The sequence below is a fragment of the Dioscorea cayenensis genome, chromosome 6, assembly GCF_009730915.1.
Source record: "Dioscorea cayenensis subsp. rotundata cultivar TDr96_F1 chromosome 6, TDr96_F1_v2_PseudoChromosome.rev07_lg8_w22 25.fasta, whole genome shotgun sequence".
NCBI classification, from domain to species: domain Eukaryota; kingdom Viridiplantae; phylum Streptophyta; class Magnoliopsida; order Dioscoreales; family Dioscoreaceae; genus Dioscorea; species Dioscorea cayenensis.
The window spans coordinates 5345368-5363657 of NC_052476.1; the positions used below are offsets into that span (position 1 = coordinate 5345368).

The 18290-nt window shown below is 41.4% G+C and overlaps 1 non-coding gene across 1 annotated transcript; it reads left to right on the forward strand.

The window, feature by feature from the left end:
• The first annotated feature begins 14385 nt into the window (after window positions 1-14385).
• On the forward strand, window positions 14386-14492 carry LOC120264095. Its single transcript, XR_005537273.1, has one exon. It is a non-coding gene; the product is annotated as a small nucleolar RNA R71 (small nucleolar RNA).
• Window positions 14493-18290: the final 3798 nt, after the last annotated feature.

Here is an 18290-nt window from a genome sequence, read left to right on the forward strand (position 1 = left end):
GGGTGATTTAGACAGAAGGATCTCAAGATTAATCCAATCCCAATTTCTCGGTGATTGAACCCTAATCCCATACGAATGTTGATAGGGATCTCTCCCTAACTAACATCCCTATAATTGCATTAAGTACGAGGAAATATCGAGATAAGGACACACTTACCCTAAGTTTATCCTTATGGTTCGGAGGGGATACTGACATCCAATTTCTCGGCATGCCGATACAATTACAGCCCTTTCAATTTATTAGGGAATCTAATACACATGAGTAGGTCGCATCTACATGTACAACTCAAATAAGAACTACGGATCTCTCCATTAAGTAATTCTAGGCATGAATAACAATGAACTAAACCATAAATCAACCCAAACATTTCAATTAAAGACAAAGCATCCAAAATACATGATGAACCCCCCAAGGTTCACCTACATCCGGTGCTTTGGGGGTCTAGTGTACCATCATACAAACAAACATAATAAAGTCAAGAAAACAAGAAACAAGCTCATAAATGACACTCCCTAGTCCAAATGATGTGGAAGAAGAGCAAGGCCGGCCGAATGATGCTTCCTCTAGCCAAATGAGTGCCGAATGATCCTTGACTCCTCCTCCCTTGGTGATAAATCTCTCCCCTTAAAGTTTGAGCTCTTGGTCACCTCTCTAGTGTCAAGAATCTCCTTCTTCAAAATATCCTCATTCTTTCCTTTCCTCCCCAAGTTATGGCTATAAAAAAGCTCCCTTTCATCTCCACAAATGTGCTTTTATACCTCCCATATATCCTGGCCGTATAGGGGCCGTATAGGGGTCAAAAAGAGATAATATTCCCTCCAAAATGAGCCATCCCGGGTCTCAATGATGGGGTCAATAATGGCCTCATTTAGGCCGTATAGATCAAGCTAGATAATGCCTTCTCTTGCTACAGTAACAATCCCGGGGTCAATCCCGGGCAGCATTGAGGCCGTATGGCCTAGATCAATTGCTGACTCAAAAGCTCTCCAAGTGCTACAGTGATCTTTCTACAGTTCCGCTACTACAATATTCCAGCTATAGTAATCTACTACAGTAAATACGCTACAGTACGTAACCTGGTTGTCTTCTCTTTTTTGCCCAAATCATATCTTCGTGTCCTACATAGCTCTTTCATGCCCTATGAAGCAAATAATAGTCAATTAAGCACAAAACAGGAATCCAATCTTATAAAAATACATGCTAGAGGTATAAAATACATATACTAAAATATGTACATTTAGACACTTATCAATACTCACGAGGGGTTCAGCTCTCCATGGAGCAAGATACAATCGATATTGAAATCAAAAGTAAAAGCATACAATCCATAAGTAAAACCCCCTTGGTATTCATGTCAATAGTCTTATGGAGTGGCCACATCTTCTCCAAAGGTTCCCTTATCAAGCCTAGGGCACACCACACTGAATCGATGCCTACAAAAGCTCTCCCAATAATTCTCTTCCAAAGGAACATGGTGTTGAAAGCCATATAGCCATTCCGAAAGCCTTGCCAAAGTCCCTCTAAATCCTAGCCATGAACGGCTCTAAAGATGGTGAAGAGATGGGCAAAGGATGGGAAAAGGATCCTCAAAATGAGCTGAAATCGTGACTTAAATGAGGCTGGAATCGGGTTTCCACACGGACTTGTAGAATTTCCACACACCCATGTGAATCTGCAGGAACTGATTTTCTGAGGCCTGTGAACAGTGATTGCTATAGTAACTTTGCTACATTGATTTCCTATAGTAACTTGCTTCTTCAACAAAATCACATCTGACGACAATCTTGCACGCTTTGCACAAGTTGGAACACAGAAGTGTGACTACCTTTGTGCCCCTCCACTTTGCATGTTCACTATAGCACAATGGAAGTTGGTACACACTCACATGTTTTCGAGCAAAACTTGTGTCTTCTTGTTTGTTCACTCCAAGATTTCATCAAAAACATGCATTCATGATCTACTTTAGCTTCTTTCTTCCATACTTTTCTCCATGACCCTACATGCACAAAAGTAACACAAATACACATGTAAGAGCGATAAAATCTAAGAAATGTAATGCTCATTGTAAGAAAAGAATACTTCGTATTACTAATACACAAGCACTTATTAGCTACCACACAAGGGTTCATCACCCTTACTCTATGCATGCACATCCCGATTAGCCTTGGGGAGCTTCTAGTGACGTCTCCTTGCTCGCTTCATCTTTTGGACCATCCTCTTCATGATCCTGGGGAAGGTTGCACCTTGTCCTCGAGACCAAGTGCCAAGACTTCTTCATTCTCCACTGCTTGATCTAGCAAGCCCTCAAATGGGTCCAGACACATCATTTCCTGTACATATTTATCAATCATCTCAACAGTAGTGTCAAGAAAATACAAAATATCGTCAAAGTCAAGAGAATGTCACATGGCCTCAGCGAGAGGGTGTGTCAATTTGTCATCACCAAATTTAAGTGTCTACTCCCCACCATCTATGGCAATAAGAGCCTTGGAAGTGTGAAAGAACAACCTCCTAAGTATCAATGGAACCTCAGCATCCTCATCAATATCCAATACCATAAAGTCCATAGAAAATATGTACTTGTCAAATTTTACAATTATTTCTTCAAGGATACCCCTCGAATGTCTAACTATTCGATCAGCTAACTGAAATGTTATCTGAGTGGGTCTAGGCTCTCCAAAGCCTAGCTTCAGAAAGAAAGTATAAACTATGACGTTGATTGACAAGGTTCCCTTGCGTATATCCCGCAAGTGCACGGGTTTGTCGAAGTAATAATCCGGGATGAGAGGGTATCGTATCCACAAGGAGTAGGGAATAAAAACACTTAATTCGCTTCTTAGCTATGTGAAAGATAAATAGTGATATATGTGACAATGATTCAATTCTCAAAAGTAAAAACAACAAGTAAGAGAGCACAAGTAAAGAAGAAGGTAAGACAGTCAATAAAGATGGGGTACCCGGATATTGCTCCATCTAGGACAATCATTTCAAGTGCAAAAACCCTCTATTATGCTTCCTAATTAATGCAATAGTGAGTCGTGGAAATCCTTAATTACATAGTCCCAAATTTAAGGTCAACCATGCCTAACTCTATACATGTCCCGGAGTAGAGATTGGATAACCTCTCTACCTCGCACTCGCATATAATTGCAATGAGCTCTAGGGATTCCAAGTGATAAATCTCTTCCTAATTATAGACCTAACCCTTTGGTCCAGGTGGAAGGTCTCTAACCACAATTAAGCCCTAGATACTAAGATCACCTCTACACTTCACTCTATTGCACCCGCAACTAAGCCCCAGCAGAAGGTCATCCCTTAGACAATTCACTCTATTATGGAAGCAAAAAACTCAAGGAACGGAGGTAGAATCTAACACATCAAAGGGGAAAGGGGACGCTCCTGTACCTCTCGACTCACCCTCTCAACCCTCTCCAACCTAGCTTTGTCTAACACTCATGGTGTGTCACTCACTCACAAGGTTACCAACAAGAACTCTCAACCCTAGTGTCACTCTAGGGGAGTATTCAAACAATCAAGCATTCAAGGTTGGAACTCACAATAAACATCAATTAATTGAAAGCATAATAAAGAGATTCAATGAAATGAATACATCCTAGGGTTCACAAATACCCAAGTACCCACTAGGGGTTTAGCTCTCCATGGAGCTAATTACAATCAAAGAAATAGAATGTAAAAGCAATGAATCCATAGAAAACCCCCTCGATAGTCATGTCGATGGTCTTGTGGAGAGTCCTCTACTAGTCGCAAAGGGTCCTTTCTCCGGCCTAGGATACACCTCACCGGATCGGTGCTGACGAAAGCTCTCGCAATAACCTTCTTCTAAACGACGCGCGATGTCGGAGCCATAGAACCTCTCCGAAATCCTAGCCAATACCTCTCAAAACCCTAGCTGAAGCCCTCTATCAAGTTGGGGAAAAGATGGAGAAAAGAATACTGAAATCGGGGCTGAATCGGCTTTAAATAGGGCTGGAATTGGGGATCCACACGCCCCTGTGGATGCCCCTATGGATTTTTCACACGGACGTGTGGAATTTCCACACGTCTGTGTGGATTCTCTGTTCTGCAGTTTTCTCGGCCGGCTGTGAACAGTGCTTCTATAGTACTTTGCTACGGTGTTGCTACAGTATCTGGCCTGAAATACTTCCCAAATCCATACTTTCATCGAGGTAATGCAAACGGGCACACGTTCACGTCGTGGATCGCTTTGCTACTTAAATGACGGATAAGTTGATGAAGATCTTGTTCTATGTGCATAAGTCAGAATGCTTGAGTGTGACTGCCCTTGTGCCCCTCCAAATGGTTATTCTAACTCAAATATGAGGAGGTTGGCACACACTCTAGCATCTCACACCCGACCTACATCTTCGCATTTGAACCTTAGCAAGATTTCCTCCAAAATCAGTGCATTATGATCCACATTGGCTTCTTTCCTTCATAATCGGCCTCACAACCCTACCTGCATAAAAGTAACATAAAAACACACATATTAGTGTAAAAACCTGAGAAAGGTAATACTTAACATAAGGAAAGAATGCTTCGCATTCATATCGCACAAGCACTTATCAAACTCCCCCACACTTAAGCTTTTGCTTGTTCTCAAGCAAAAATTAAACATTCTATGCATAGATGAAGGAAATATTGGAAGTGCTTGGCCTTAAGTTCACCAAAGTATACAAAGAGAGCATTCTACAAGTAAGGGAAATTTCAACACTAAACATGAAAAATTGAAGCTCTAGCTCAAAACTTGAGTCAAAAAGGACAACAAACCCGAAATCGTGAAAGTGTGTGGACTCACTCAAGTCAACCCAAAGTATACTCCTCAAAGCTCTAAGTATAAAGGACTTATTTATCTACGACAAGAAAGCAACACCAATTTCAAAGAGGGTAGTAGCTTCACACATTCTCTAGGGTAGCCCTTTCCTAAGCGGCCGCTAAGGTGGCTTTCACACTTTCGAGGTGGTAGCTCTTTCTACCGGAGTGGTAGCTTTCGCTCATTCTATGAGATAGCTCTTTCTCTCATTAGGGCATAACTAGTATCCGACTTATGAGAGTAGCTTCATACTTCATAGCTGGTAGGTCTTTCCACCCAAAACGCAAAATAAACAAGAAACTATTTTGTTCCTTCTTTTCATTTTCATCTTTTTTTTCTTTGTATTTTTAACACAAGAAACAACTATAACTAGTCCCTTTAACATCGAACATGAGTTTCCAAAAGAGTTTAAAGAGTGAGTAGTGCAATGAATGTAAATCGGGTAAAAATTCCTAGAAATTCAAATAAAACTAGAGCATGAAGACATTCAATGTTGAAAATTCTTCTAAACTCAAGAATGCAATCAATGCAACTAAGGTTAAATGCCATTGGCTATGTGAGCATGTATATCAATCAAAAACAATAAAAAAAAATGTGTGCACTATGAAACTCCCTCCCCATTTAAGTTGTACATTGTCCACAATGTACACAAGCAAGCTCACTCATAATGTATATTAATCAAGAATATATGTGGGAGAAGCAATCAAAACAATACTCCCCTGATTCCTAGTGTCGTGTTTGATGAAGCTAACTCCTTGGGAGTAGTGTTCCAATGGGTTGTGAAGCTCACATGGCCAAGTGCCGAAGCACTTTGGTCGTGCCCATGACAAAGTCTCAATTCCCAAGATGACAAGACCATCTGCACACATACACAAGGGGGTTTAGTGAAGCTCAATAAAAACAAAATAACTCGAGTATATAAAAGACAGAACAATGAATACAACTGGAGATGCAAAATGAAAATAACTCAGAAGGAGAGTCCTTTCTGAGTGAACAAGTCCAAAATAAAGTGCATAAAAGTAAAGAAATGGAAATAAAATCAAATGTCAGTGTCACGCTCTGGGTCCTCTGCTGCTGGTGGTGGTAAGGAAGTACATGGTGAGTCCACCTGTCTAGGTATATGTGATGAGGAAGATGCTGGAGGAGCTGAGGGGGCCTGAGGAGACCTCAGTCGCAATACAAATGATGAGGCGACGTCTCGCTCTAAGATCTAGTGTAGTGTATCAAAGCGTGCCATGAACTCTGTGTACTGAGCAACCTGCGCAGCCCTAATCTCAACAATCTCTGTACGAGCCTCAGCTAACTCTGTCTGTATCACACCCACAGCACTCTTGAGCCTCACAAAGCGATCATGGGCTCTAGATGGTGAAAACATATGTACGGGGGGAGGAACGTCCTCTGCCACTGGAGGTGCCTCTTTCTCCATCGGTGATGGCTGATGCTCGAGGGCAGGCTGAGAAGCCTCAGCATCATCTCCCTCATCCTCAGGTGTCTCTGGAGAGCTGGTAGCACCAAAGCATAAATCCCTGTCCGAACCCTGTAGATCATGCCCATCAATCTCATCGTCTCTAGGCTCAGGGGAGCGGGTGCTCTAGAATAGTGAAACTCACGCTCTCAGGCTCGGATGGTGACTCACGCGGCCACTTATCAGCTTGCTTCTTCGACCAAGGGGCCATAATCTGCAAAATTTAAAAAGAGATCGATCAAACAAGTTAATTAACCAATGCTGCAGAAATCCACACAATCGTGAGGAATTTCCGCACGCCCATGTGGATCCACGGGGCGTGAAAACCGTACGGTCGCGCCTCAAAAATTCAAAAACAAAACGTACAATTACTTCTAACTCCGTTCTAAACATAAATAATTATTCTAATTGAAGAAACGAAGCATTATTAACTAGATTCATTGATGAAAATCATGAATTAACGAAGAGAATCAAGAATAGGGCTTACCGACGAGTTGAGATGAGAGAATTTAGATTCGGCCAGAAAGCCTCGTGAAAATCCTACCAAATCGGCACTAAGAGGTCAGGAAATGATGTGTGAGATCTCTTAGACGAATGGAGGATGTGAAGAAGAAGAAGAGAAACGGCTATTCTTTAAAAAATACATCGCGCCTCTTAGTGTTCTGTACATACGCACGGGCGTGCAGAAATTACCCACGCCCATGCGCCTGACCCACAGGGGCAGCCGCACGTCCCTGTGGCTTCTCTAGACATCTGAGAAAATTCCTAAGTGTTCCGCACGCCCATGCGGAAATGCCACACGGGCGTGGACATTCACAGGTCCAGTTCACAAGGGAAAATGCACGCCCCTATGTCTTCTCGGGATCATGGGAGCTCCTCTATAGAGATTGGGACGGGCGTGCGGAAATTATCCACGCTCGTGTGAAGTTCACAAGGTCGCCTATAGGGGTAAGTTCACGCCCCTGTGCGCTCTCGGGATAATCTACCAAACTCTGCAGGAAATCACACGCCCGAGCGAAAATTACCCACGGGCGTGCAATATTCGCATGGTTGTTCACAGGGGTAGCCGCACGCCCCTGCACCTTCTCTGAATGAGCTCGCAGTGCAAATCCACGGGCGTGCGGAAATACCACACGCCCGTGTGTTTTCCTTCGATGCCTTAGAAAAACCTGCAGGCTCTACAGAAAATTTCGGAACATGTTTGGACACTCAGAGCCTACCCTATTATGCAAGTTTTACCAGTGAAAAACATGGAATAAAGCTCAAACAACCCAACTTCGCCAAATCCACATGAAAACACATGATGAATACTCAAAACCTCAAATAAACTCACAGCATAAGCATCTAAAAATCAAAGCACCAACACTTAACAATTTATTCATGTAGACACTACATTATTCGGCTAAGAAAAACAGCAAACACTTGGGTTGCCTGCTAAGAAGCGCTTGTTTAACATCACTAAGCTTGACGTACCTTGCCTTACCTCACGAGGGCTTATAAAGGAAAAATACTTCCCTGTCGTCATTGCTAATCTCTCCGCCATAGTATGGTTTCAGCCTGTGTCTATTCACCTTGAATGTGCCCTTCTCCCGATGGATAAACTCAATAGCTCCATGTGGTGAAACTTCGGTTACGGTATAAGGACCAGACCACCTAAACTTGAGCTTCCCCGGAAATAACCGTAGACGAGAGTTGAATAGCAATACCTGATCGCCCGCTTGGAAGTCCTTCGGAATCTTAATATGCTTATCATGCCACTTCCGAATTCTCTCCTTGTATATCCTTGCATTCTCATATGCCTTCATCCTCCATTCGTCTAACTCGTTAAGATGTAATATTCGTTGATCTCCAGATTTGCGCAAGTCAAAATTCATCACCTTGATTGCCCAATATGCTTTGTGCTCTAATTCCACTGGCAAATGACAAGATTTTCCATACACTAAATTATAGGGAGTGGTCCCTATTGGGGTTTTGTATGCTATTCTATGAGCCCAAAGTGTGTCATCTAACCTTTCTGACCAATATTTTTTCCTTGTTCCACGGATTTGATTAAGATTCTCTTAAGCTCTCTGTACGTGACTTCCACTTGCCCACTCATTTGCAGATGATAGGGAGTAGCAAGATGATGATGTACTCCATAACGCTTAAGCACTTTCGCAAACTGTGTGTTACAAAAATGGGTCCCCCAATCGCTAATGATTATTCTTGGAGTTCCAAATCGAGTAAATAACCTCTTCAAAAACTTCACCATAGTTCTTTCCATCATTAGTTGGAAGAGCCTGGACCTCTACCCACTTTGAAAAGATAATCAACTGCTACCAGAATATATTGATTGGCATTGGACTTTGGAAATGGTCCCATGAAATCAATCCCCAATACATCAAACACCTTATAGAACTGCATAGGATTCTTAGGCATCTCATCTCTTCGCGATAGGTTTCCAGCCCTTTGACAACTATCACATCATGAAAAAAAACTGATGAACATCTTGGAACAAAGTCAGCAAAAAAAACCCAGCGGCTAGAACTTTCTCTGCAGTTCGACTTGAGGCATAATGCCCACCCACTGGGCCTTAATGACAGTGCGCAATGATGTTCCAACCTTCCTCCCTAGAAACGCACCTTCGCACCACATAGTCCACACAAATATGGAACAGGTAGGGATGTTCCCAGAAGTAGTTCTTCAAGTCACTTAAAAATTTCTTCTTCTGTTGAAAACTTAAGCCCTGCTTCAATACCCTTCCTGACAGATAATTCACAAAATCTGCGAACCATGGGGTGTCCTTTGATTCTGATTTCTATACCGCATATAGATGCTCTTCAGGGAAGAAATCATTGATTTCCTTGCTTGTCAGTTCTTGCCCCTCACAATCTTCTAATCTCGAAAGATGATCTGCTACCACATTCTCTGTTCCTTGTTTATCTTTTATTTTTCATATCAAATTCTTTCAACAATAATATCCAGCGAATCAATCTCAGCTTCGTGTCTTCCTTGTTCATGAGATAACGGAGTGCCGAATGATTTGTGAATACTGTTACCCTAGATAAGATGAGGTACGGTCTAAATTTATCAAAGGTAAACACTACTGCTAACAATTCCTTTTCAGTAGTGGTGTAATTCTCTTGCGCGCTTGTGAGAGTCTTGCTATCATAATAGATCGGTCGAAATTGCTTATCTATCCTCTGCCCCAAGACCGCTCCCACTGCATAATCAGTAGTATCACACATTACTTCAAAAGGCTCATTCCACTTTGGTGTTGTCAGGATTGGTGCTTGCACTAACCTTTCTTTCAACACATTAAATGCATTCAGACAGTTGTTCCCAAAATCAAAAGGGGCATCCTTCTCCAAGAGTTTAGTCAACGGTTGGGAGATCTTCGAAAAGTCCTTAATGAACCTTCTCTAAAAACCTGCATGTCCCAAGAAACTACGAATCCCTTTCACATTTGTAGGTGGAGGAAGCTTTTAGATAATCTCAATCTTCGCCTTATCCACATCCCTACCCACCTGGGAAATCTTGTGTCCAAGGACAATGCCTTCTTGTACCATAAAATGACACTTCTCCCAGTTGAGGACGAGATTCATTTCTTCACATCTCACTAATACTCTTTCCAAGTTCTTTAAGCACACATCGAAAGAGTCCCTAAATAGTGAAAAATCATCCATGAAACTTCCATAATATCTTCAAGAAGGTCATCAAAAATGGCCATCATGCAACGCTGGAATGTTGCAGGGGCGTTACACAACCCGAAGGGCGATTCTTTTGTAAGCGAAGGTAACATAAGGACAAGTAAATGTGGTTTTCTCTTGATCTTCTGGGGCTATTGGGTTTTGAAAATATCCCAACATGCCATCAATAAATGGCAAAGGAAAGTGATCTTTTCGAGTTGCGTCATTCAGTCTTCTATAGTCAATGCAAACTCATCATCCAGTAGCTGTCCTAGTTGGGATCAATTCATTCTTTTCATTCTTTACTACTGGCATCCCCTCTTTTTTCGGAATAACTTGGGTTGGGCTCACCCACTTACTGTCGGATATGGGGTAGATGATTCCTGCATCCAAGAGTTTTATTACTTCCGCCTTGACAACCTCTTTCATATTCGGGTTTAATCTTCGCTGAGGTTTGATCACAGATTTGTAGTCATCCTCCATTAAAATCTTATGCGTGTAGAATGACGGATTTATACCCTTAATGTCTGAGATCTTCCATGCAATAGCTGATTTGTGCTTTTTCAACATGCTAACAAGCTTATCCTTCTGATCCACAGACAAATTTGAAGCCACAATCACAGGGAGTTTAGATTCTTCCATCAAGAACGCATATTCCAAATGTGCCGGCAGAGCTTTAAGCTTAAGTTCTGGTGGTTCAACAATCGATGGGCGCAACCTGCTCTCCTTCAACCTATCAATCTCCTCAAAATCATTCATTTCATGTCCACAGTTATTCTCTCCCTCTTTCACCTGAGAATTTATTTCTTTACGATCTTCAACGGATATCAACATATCCATTCCACACAATTTCCCTTCTGAAATAGATACTCCCACTAAAAAAAATTTCTTGCCTTTGTTCATGATACGAGGAATCAAATTGAGCAAGGATTCTCTCCAGACTTTCTTCTAACTGATCACTCATTAACACCGACGCAGATCTCTCAAACTGCTCTATCACATTATCTAATTCACATTTCTGCCCTTGAATCCTGGCGGTGTACTCTTTTTCATGGGCTGTTGAATTGTGCACTGCTCATGATGGGGATAACATGGTATATCTTGTACTACAAATAGTTAAACTTTTTTCTCCACATTTTCAAACTTTCCCGTGATATTGTTGAATGACTGAGGCATGTTAATCAGATTTTTTTCTGTAATCAGAAAGAAAGAAAGAAAAATCAGAACGATGATAGAATAAGAAAATATGAAATAGAATGTATGGTAAAATAGCTAAGAAACAAAATGCAAAGTATCTCTAAACGCCCACTCCCCGGCAACGGCGCCAAAAACTTGACAAGGTCCCTTTGCGTATATCCCACAAGTGCACGGGTTTGTCGAGTAAATAATCCAGGATGAGCGGGTATCGTATCCACAGGGAGTAGGGAATAAAAACACTTAATTCGTTTCTTAGCTATGTGAAAAATGAATAGTGATATATGTGACAATGATTCAATTCTCAAAAGTAAAAATCAACAAGTAAGAGAGCACACGTAAAGGAGAAGGTAAGGCAATCGATAAAGATAGGGTTCCCGGATATTGCTCCACCTAGGACAATCGTTTCAAGTGCAAGAACCCTCTATTATGCTTCCTAATTAATGCAATAGTGAGTCATGGAAATCCTTAATTACATAGTCCCAAATTTATGGTCAACCATGCCTAACTCTATACATGTCCCGGAGTAGAGATTGGATAACCTCTCAACCTCGCACTCGCATAGAATTGCAATGAGCTCTAGGGATTCCAAATGATAAATCTCTTCCTAATTATAGACCTAACCCTTTGGTCTAGGTAGAAGGTACCTAACCATAATTAAGCCCTAGATACTAAGATCACTTCTACACTTCACTCCATTGCACCCGCAACTAAGCCCCAACGGAAGGTCATCCTTTAGACCATTCACTCTATTATTGCCACAAAGAACTCGAGCAACGAAGGTAGAATCTATCACATCGGAGGAGAAAGGGGGCACTCCTGTACCTCTCTACTCACCCTCTCAACCTTCTCCAACCTAGCTTTGTCTAACACTCGTGGTGTGTCAATCACTCACAAGGTTACCAATAAGAACTCTCAACCCTAGTATCACTCTAGGGGAGTATTCAAATAATCAAGCATTCAAGGTTCGAACTCACAATAAACATCAATTAATTGAAAGCATAATAAAGAGATTCAATGAAACGAATACATCCTAGGGTTCACAAATACCCAAGTACCCACTAGAGATTTAGCTCTCCATGGAGCTAATTACAATCAAAGAAATAGAATGTAAAAGCAATGAATCTATAGAAAACCCCCTCGATAGTCGTGTCAATGGTCTTGTGGAGAGTCCTCTACTAGTCACAAAGGGTCCTTTCTCCGGCCTAGGATACACCTCGCCGGATCGGTGCTGACGAAAGCTCTCCCAATAACCTTCTTCCAAAATATGCGTGATGTTGGAGCCATAGAACCTCTCCAAAACCCTAGTCAATATCTGTCAAAACCCTAGCGAAGCCCTCTCTAAGGTTGGGGAAAAGATGTAGAAAAGAATACTGAAATCGGGGCTGAATCGGCTTTAAATAGGGCTGGAATCGGGGATCCACAAGCCTTTGTGAACGCCCTTGTGAATTTTTTACACTGGCATATGGAATTTTCAGACACCCGTGTGGATTCTCTATTTTGCAGTTTTCTCGGCGGGCTGTAAACATTGCTTCTACAGTACTTTGCTACAATATCGCTACAGTATGTGGCCTGAAATACTTCCCAAATCCATACTTTCGTTTGAGGTAACGCAAATGGGCACACGTTCACGTCATGGATCGCTTTGCTTCTTAAATGACGGATAAGTTGATGGAGATCTTGTTATATGTGCATAAGTCGGAATGCTTGAGTGTGACTGCCCTTGTGTCCCTCCAAATGGTTGTTCTAACTCAAATATGAGGAAGTTGGCACACACTCTAGCATCTCACACCTGACCTACGTCTTTGCGTTTGAACCTTAGCAAGATTTCCTCCAAAATCAGTGCATTATGATCCACATTGGCTTCTTTCCTTCATAATCGGCCTCACAACCCTACCTGCATAAAAGTAACATAAAAACACACATATTAGTGTAAAAACCCGAGAAAGGTAATACTTAACATAAGGAAAGAATGTTTCACATTCATATCGGACAAGCACTTATCATTGATACTAGCCCCTGAATTTGTTAATACATTTTTCTTACCCAAATTACCAATATTACACGGAATGATGAAGCTTCCAGGGTCTTTCTTCTTGTTCGGCATATTCTTTTGCAACACCGCTGAACATGAAGCATCTAAGATCACAGATGCACTCTCCTCCAACTTCCTCTTATTGGTCAAGAGGCCTTTAAGAAAATTCGTATAGTGAGGCATTTGAGACAACGCCCTCTATTAATAGGATGTTGATGTGCAACTGCTTGAATAGACCCAAAAACTTCTTGTATTGCTCATCATTTTTGTCGTTTCTTTAATCTTGAAGGTTAAGGGATTCTTGGCTTAGAAGGCGGGGGTACCACCTCCTTCTCCTTGGCTCTATCCTCAATCTCCATGACCTCGGGTAACTCAACATTAGTCTTCTCACTAGGGTAGCCCTACTCTCAACTTCATGACTACTTCTCAAAGTGATCGGCTTCACATGCTCTCTTGGATTGGTCTCTGTGTTGCTAGGCAAATTGCCTTGAGGTCTTTCCAAAAGCGCAATTTGGCCCACTTGATTCTCCAAGTTATGCAATGATGCGGTGTAGTTGCAAAGTGTAGCTTCAAACGATTGAAATCTTGTATCTGACGATTGGATGAACTTGGTCAAAGCCTTCTCTAAGTCAGTCATCAGTTTTTCTAAGCCTGAAACTCTATTCTCCATATTCGGGGCTTGTTGTTTTTATTGGAAACCTGGTGGTGCTATCGCCTTCTATTACCCTTGATTACTTCAAGAAAGGTTTGGGTGGCTCCTTCACCCCAGGTTGTAAAGTATTGCTATACGGATTCCCTTGACCTCTCATTGCATTACCTACAAAATCAACCTGTTCTACGGGAGTGGTACCACCAATAGAAATTGGGCAATCAGATGGAGCATGTCCTCCCCTACACCCAATACAACTAATAACTGCCGCCACTTTAGGAGAAGTTAGAGTGTCTAACTTCTTGTTCAATGACTTAACCTGGGCCGCCAATGATGTGACTTCATCGATCTTATGAAATCCGGCTACCTTATTTTTGTTCCGTGTGTTCCATTGATAATTGGTCATATCCATTTCTTCGATGAGATGTCAAGGGTCTTAGGGGGTCTTGCTTCCTAAGGTACCTCCTGCTGCAGCATCAAGTAACTGCATTGTGCTTGGGTTCATACCACTATAGAAAGTTTAAATAATCATCCACTCGAGGAACCCATGTTGAGGACATTTCAACAAGAGCTCCCTAAACCTATACCATGTATTAAAAAGAGACTCCAATTCCATTTGCACAAAAGAAAATATCTCATTCCTAAGCTTTGTAGATTTTCCGTGAGGGAAATATCGGGTAAGAAATGAATACTGAAGATGAATATGCAAGGATAAAATATAGGGAGATCTCAATCAGTGAAAGTGGGTTATTCGGGCAATGCTCCCCCTAGGATTTAGTTATTAGGTCTCGGAAATGAAAAGTGTTTCTAGAATTAGTAGGTTAAGTTGTGGAAATCTAAAGATAATCGCATCCTGCCTCCAGATCACAGATACTGGTCCCTTACGAGGTCTTGGTGGAGAAATAACTCAATCTCAACATCTCACACCATATATGACCACAAAGCACTCTAGGGATTCTAAAAGATGTATCTGATTCCTAAGAATAAACTTTAACCCTACCTCTAGGTGAAAGGTCCCTAACCCCCTACAAGGTCCCGGTAGAGAAATCTTGCAATCTCACACCTCAAACCAAATATGGTTGCATAACACTTAGGGAATACGGAGATAGAACACAAATCAAAGAGGAAAGGGGACACTCCACTATCTCATGACCCACCCTCTCAACCCTCTTCAATCTTGGGGTTCTAACCCTAATGGAGACCACTCTTTCACCAAGGCAACAAATCATGCAAACCAAATAACCATAAGATCAATAAGGCAATTAAGCATTAGGCAAACAAGATTGAAACCCGACCAAACTCGTATTAAATAGGAACACAAAACAAATACACAAAAGATGAGAATCCTAGGGTTCACAAGCCAAAATACCCTCTAGGAGTTTAGCTCTCCAGGGAGCAATATACAAAACAAACCATCAATAAATAAAAGCATATAAAAACCATAGAAATAAACCCTCCCCCCCCTATATATAAACTTATGGCCTTGATTGAGAGCTTCGACGTCATGAAGGATCAACTCCAAAGCTAGTTTCACTAGTGGCCTCCTTGATGCTATGACTCAGAAGGACTCAATCAAAGTTCATGAAGAAGTACCTCCTAAGCCACAAAGACCTCCTCTCCAAATGCTAGCCATCTCACCCCTCAAGAACCGCACAAAAGATGTCCAAAAAATAGGCCAAAAGGGTAATTTATAAGCCTAAACCACATCTGTCACGTGACTTCATGCGCCTGTGTGGAATTTCCGAGCGCCTACGTAAGCTGTAGAAATTTCCATGAAGTCACGTGAACAGTGCTTCTACTACATTATTGCTACAGTGAAATGCTTCATTATTTTACTACAGTACTTAGCTGCAATCCTCTTCATAAACGTGGTTCAAACACTCTTCTCTTCAATCCACATAGTTTGGGCTCACATCCATGTGGTAGGCTATAAGGCTTTTCTTCGTCCACTCATCATTTGAAAGGTCTTACATTCTCCACAAAGAGAAGGAGAATGGAGATTTGACTGCCTTTAGTGCCTTTTCATCTAGCAAATTGGCTTGAATCCTCTTTGGAAGTTGGCATACACCTCTATGTTCATGAACTCCTTTTGTTTCTTGATCATTACATTGAACAAGAACTCCCAAAATGTGCCTTTATAGCCTATCTTTGTTTTTTTTTCTTCCTTCAAGGCATTCAGAACCTAATTGCACAAAAGAACACCAAATACACTATATAAACCATGGTAAAAATGATGCTCAATGCATGTAACACATATAGAAAAATATGTCTACTCAAGCACTTATCATTATGATCATGTTGTAGTAGTATTTTCCATTCTTTCTAATTACTTTGTTACTTGTATTATTGCTTGCATGTTGTGTAGCATTTTAGTTGTTTATCATCTTGGTGCATTAAGGAAGAACACTTGATTGTTTGTGTGCTTAATTCAGCTTTGTTTTGATCCTTTTTATGGCTTTTAGGAGGAAAACTTGAAGAAAACTGGAAAATACCCATTTATTGACCGTGAAGAAGCCCATATGTCATCCAGAAATGCTTCATGGGCAAGCTTGCGTCCACAAGCTTGCCTGTGAGCAATTCAGAGATGGCTTGCAGGCAAGCTTGCGCCCACAAGCTTCCCTGCAAGGGCTCGGGACTTAGGCCTTTAAGAGCCACTTCTCTCTTTTCCCTAACTATTCATCTTTATTCTTCACTATTTTCATCAATTTCTTCTCCATTTCTCCACCATTTCTCCGCATTTTTCTTGCTTTAAATCACTCTCTTCCTTCTAATAACTATATTTGTGAAGAAATTTCGAAGTTTAACCACTCTTTTGACTGGATTTTACACTTGATTCACTCCACATACTCTGGGGCAAGGTGAGTGTTCTTTCACTCTTCTCCTTGAGTTTTTCTTGGTGATATGGGGTGGATTCTTTGGGTTTTTGTATCTCCTTGAATGCTAAAACATTGTTGGAATGATTCTAGATAGTTGTAAATTTTCTTTGCTACTTTCACAAAGGAAGCTATTGCAAAAAATTTCGGATTTACTGTAGCACTTGCTATTTTTCACAAGTTTTTCATTCCATTGAGCATTACTTGCTTGTATCTTGGTTTGATGATACACCTTTTGTCTTGTAGGTACGTGGGTCAAGAAAGTAGCCCCTTAATGAGCAAGGAGGAATCATTCACCTCCCATTAATGGACCAAGTTTTACAAGTGAAGATCACAAGACAAGGTTCGCGCTATTGTCTTGAAAAGGATTTGGCACCATCCGAAAGATAGATTGGATTGTGTTGTTGAAAACTTTGGAGTTGGATGGAGTCATTTTGGAATACATTTCTCATGATGGGTGGGATAGATTATTTTCCATTGAAGAGCCCACCTACAAAGAAATCGCCTTGGAGGTGTTAAGCATGGTTGAGGTTGCTAAACAATGTCCATTCACCCACCAAGAAAGTTCTATCTCTTTTTGAGCATTTAAGAAGAAGCATCAAATTTCTTAAGACCATTTAGGTGTTCTTTTGGGACTTTATATGGAAGCATACATGCAAACATCCAAGTTCAAAGCTTTGCCTCAAGACTTCCCATATCCCATGACGAGTGAGTCATATTGGACTTCCATTGCAAATAGCTTAAGGACGAGGAAGGCCTCCCAATTGTTGAACCCCACTCATCGCTACATCCACGCTTTATTGACTAGAGGCAAATTTGTCCGCCTTGGAGCTATTTTTGCCAGACATTACAAGAATGATTAGAGGCATGGATCTTATCGAGTGCACCCAAGGCATAACAGTTGTAGGTGCTATTGCCCCACTAGGGATGCAGACTCTTGCTTACATTGGCATAGTTGAGGGACTGGGGAGCACATACCGCTTGGAACACCATCAGGAGATGAGTACACAGGATCCTAGTCCCTCACATGAGATGGAGATAGAGCCCGAGTTTGAGCTTGAGCTTGAGCCTAGGGAGAGTAGACCACCAATTATGGCAAGATTTGAAGAATTTCATACTGAGGTCCACCAGTAGTTACAGGTCCTTTACAAGAGGTAGAGAGACTTGGCTGCATCACATCACCGAATTGAGAATAACATAGCTGAGATTTTCCCATTTATTCGCGACACATCATCATCAGTTGGCACCACACCTGCAGCCACTACTTGCATGGCATAAGCGCTTCCACCTAATCCTTAGGCTTTCAGCACACATGCGCATTTCCCTACTTGTGTTATCTTACTTTTGTATTTTGATCATACTTTGTATTATTTTGTTGTAGTGTGTACTCTTGAGTTAATAAGGGTTCAGTCCCTACTAAACTTTGTTTGTTTATTTTAGGGTTCTTGCTTGCATGCTCATCTCCATTATTTATGTTCTTGAGTTGTGATTGGCTTTTTGTACTTTTAGATTTATCATCAAAGGTAGTTTCACCCTGAGACACCCCTTACGTGCGTGTGTGTGTGCTTGTCCTC